At 39.5% G+C, this 3,975-nt stretch overlaps 1 pseudogene; it reads right to left on the reverse strand.

Moving 5' to 3' along the window:
- Positions 1-389: 389 nt before the first annotated feature.
- LOC122449340 lies at positions 390-1,395 on the reverse strand (annotated as a pseudogene).
- Positions 1,396-3,975: the final 2,580 nt, after the last annotated feature.

Below are 3,975 nucleotides of genomic sequence, written 5' to 3' on the forward strand. Positions count from 1 at the left end.
GCAGCTGTGATGAGAAGCCTGAACACGTCAACTAGAGAGACTCCCTCGCTCACTGCTACAAGAGAAAGCCTGCATGCTGCAACGAAGACTCAGTGTAGCAAAAAAAAACAAAAAAACAAAAAACCCTGAAAAAGTAAGATTAAAAAGTAATTTTTTAAAAAACAACATCCTTTGATTAGTAGTACTTTATAGAAGCAAATAAGTTTCTAATTGAAGAGCTTTCGTCATCATTTAATCAAATCTTGATATTTTATGAAAGATGAACCATTAAAGATTCTAGAAAGCAAGGGGGTGAATAATATACTTTAAGTCACATATTTTAACTTCAGAATCTTTTTCCTTTCTATTAGTCACTCTTGTCCTTAAGATATGAATAGATTTTATCTTCTCTACTCACAAAAATTATTACCCAAGGTTATTCTTTGGCTCCAGAGCGTCTTCATGGCATTTTCACCTCTGAGTTTCTGAGGGTGTAGATTAAAGTGTTTAACATGGGTGTTACCGTGGTATAAAGCACAGCCAGCGCTTTATCAATAGGGACGGTGATCGTGGGCCGAAGGTACACAAACATACAGGCTACAAAGAACAGGACCGCTACAGCAACATGGGAAGCGCAAGTGGAGGGAACTTTCTGCTGTTCTGCAGTGCTGTGTGTTCTTAGAGAGCAGAGGATGAGAACACAGGAGGTGATAAGAATAGAAAAGATGAGCATACTCATCAGCCCCCTGTTGGCAGCAACAAAAAGACCAAAGACGTGAGTGTCAGTGCAGGAGAGTTCAGCAGAGGGAAAAGTTCGCAGATGAAATGGTCAACGACACTGGGGCCACAGAAGGACAACCAGACTCTAAAAATAATTTGAAACAGAGAGTGAAGAAACCCTCCGGCCCAGGCCATGGCCGCCAGGAGGCCACACACGCGCCTGTTCACTGTGATGGCGCACTGCAGGGGCTTGCAGAGGCCACGTAGCGGTCACAGGCCCTCACCACGAGCAAGAGGATCTCAACTCCTCCAAAGAAACGCTCTGCAAAGAGCTGAGTCATACACCCACTGAGGGAGATGGCTTTCTTTTGAGCAAGTAAGTCAAATATCATTTTGGGGGCCATGGTAGAAGAGCAGCAGCAGTCTATGAAGGACAAGAAGACAGGAAAAAATACATGGGGGAACCTAAGACTCTGCTAGTGGCGACTGTCACAGTGATGAGTAGGTTGCCTGCCACAGTGAGAAAGCAGAGGAGGGTAAACAGAGCGAACAGGAACTTCTGTACCTCTGGGCTCTGTGTCAGGCCAAGCAGGATGAATTCCGTCACATTGTTCACTTGTTCCCGGAGTCCAGTCTAGCGTTCAGATAACTGATTTCCCTGAGAATAGCACAGGGATCACAATTGTGAGGATCAATTTAGACCAATCCCAGTATATTTTCTCAGAATTATTTTTTGTAAGAAAAACATTAGGCAGATAAACCCAAGACTTAAAGTTGGGCCACATTATTATTAGCCACAAAATGAACACATAACTGTCTTCTCTCTCACACACCCCCACTCACCCACACATGCACATACACATTCATGTACACAAATGCAGTTTTATTACTGTTGACATTCTAGTCATCTTCCTACAAGTGTACATTGATGGGTATTCCCCCCCAAATGCTCATGTATTTTCTCCTGTAGGAAAAGAGGAATAAAAAGAGGACCCACACGAAAGGGCAGAGGCTTGAGTTCCTGAGAATTTACTCCCTGTGTCCCTTCTCTACTCACTTGGCTGATGAGGTGCTGCAGAATTTACTATTATCACTTTTACCTAGTTTCAGGGTGAATATAAAACATCAGGTAAACTCAACTCAAAATTAGGGATAATGTAGTTACACCTCAGAAAAAACTGAATGGAATGAATGCTTAAGGCCCCAGTAAGGTACAACTTCTTTACTTAAGGTATACTTCTTAACGAGGTATCACTGAGGGCGTCCCTGGTGGCTCAGGTGGTAAAGAATTCACCTGCAGTGCAGGAGACCCTGGCCCAATCCCTTGCTAGGGAAGATCCCCTGGAGAAAGAAATGGCAACACACTCCAGTATTCCTGCCTGGAGAATCCCATGGATAGAGGAACCTGGTGGGCTACAGTCCAAGGGGGTCACAAAGAGTCAGACATGACTGAGCAACTTCACTTTTTGCACTTTCACTTTTGAGGTATAACTGGCAGTTATATTTGTGAATTTATATTACATTCAAATGAAACTTTCTAAGAATACCACCACACAAGAAGAAAAAAGAATATTTTGAGGAGGATAAAATAGCAAGATGTGATGCAATATCTCCAAAATCACTGCAGATGGTGATTGCAGCCATGAAATTAAAAGACGCTTACTCCTTGGAAGGAACCTAAATATCATATTAAAAAGCAGAGACATTACTTTGCCAACAAAGGTCCATCTAGTCAAGGCTATGGTTTTTCCAGTGGTCATGTGTGGATGTGAGAGTTGGACTATCAAGAAAGCTGAGCACAGAAGAATTGATGCTTTTGAACTGTGGTGTTGGAGAAGACTCTTGAGAGTCCCTTGGACTGCAAGGAGATCCAACCAGTCCATCCTAAAGGAGATCAGTCCTGGGTGTTCATTGGAAGGACTGATGCTGAAGCTGAAACTCCAATACTTTGGCCACCTCATGTGAAGAGTTGACTCATTGGAAAAGACCCTGATGCTGGGAGAGATTGGGGGCAGGAGGAGAAGGGGACGACAGAGGATGAGATGGCTGGGTGGTGTAACCGACTCGATGGACGTGAGTTTGAGTAAACTCCGGGAGTTGGTGATGGACAGGGAGGCCTGGCGTGCTGCAATTCATGGGGTCGCAAAGAGTCAGACACGACTGAGCGACTGAACTGAACTGAACTGAATGCAATATCCCCCAGATTTATTTGAAACATTATGATTCACTACTTGGAGAATTTTTATCATGTTTAGGTTTCAGAGGAATTTTGTAAATCAAGCTCGGTTTAGGGAAGACTATGAAAAATACTCTAGATCTCTTTAGAAAACAGGTACTTTTAAGGTAAGGAAACTCAAGCATTGTAATTTGTTTAGCAGCGTGTGTTCTGTGCAGTCAGGTATTTCTAAATTCTGTTTTCACTGATTAGAAGCTATGTGATGACCTTAGTCTTACTGCACCTAAACTTTCTCATATACAAATAAAGAAAAATAACAGATGGTATGGAGGAATTAAAGAATATTATTATTATATAGATCAAAATGCTGTACTAAAAGTAAAATGCATAACTTGCCACATACTCCAAATTTTTGATAAGTATAAAGGTGAAAAAACAGACCTATCATTATTCTTATCCTTGAAATACTTGATTATTATAGTTGGTATCTAGAAAGAACACAAAGAGAGAAAATAAGTGAATTAATTAATCAACTCAAGAGGTTAGAAAAGCAACTAAATATATTCAGAAAAAGTTGAATGCAGAAATCAACATATTAAATAATAGAAAACTAGTAGACTATAAAGGAATTCAAATGTTTTTTAGAGTTTTAAAAATATGAATGAAATAAATGAGCAGATAAGCTCAATAAGAGGCAAGTATGGTCAAACTGTAAAAGGCCATTATTTTTAAAGAAAATTTGAAGAAATATTATGTGTAGTTCATAAAAGATTTTTTAACAACTGAATAGACATTTTTCAAATAAAGCCTATCTTTTATGCCATCACCAAATAAAATAAAAAGGAAAAGAGAGAAAAAAGAGTAGCATGCATTAAAGACTTTTAATAAAACAGATATCTTCAAAAACAGAAAATCAAATGAACAAATATATATCTAATCTCTAGGTGGGGAAGAGCATTTTAAGCAAAATTCAGTGGTATAAAAACTAGGACAAAGCTAACAGATTTAACTACATAAAGGTATAGAACACATTGGGAAACTATTTGCAACAAGTCTGATAGATAACTATTATCATAGACATAGTTTTTACAAAAAAAATG

This window comes from Cervus canadensis, chromosome 11, assembly GCF_019320065.1.
Source record: "Cervus canadensis isolate Bull #8, Minnesota chromosome 11, ASM1932006v1, whole genome shotgun sequence".
In the NCBI taxonomy this organism is placed as follows: domain Eukaryota; kingdom Metazoa; phylum Chordata; class Mammalia; order Artiodactyla; family Cervidae; genus Cervus; species Cervus canadensis.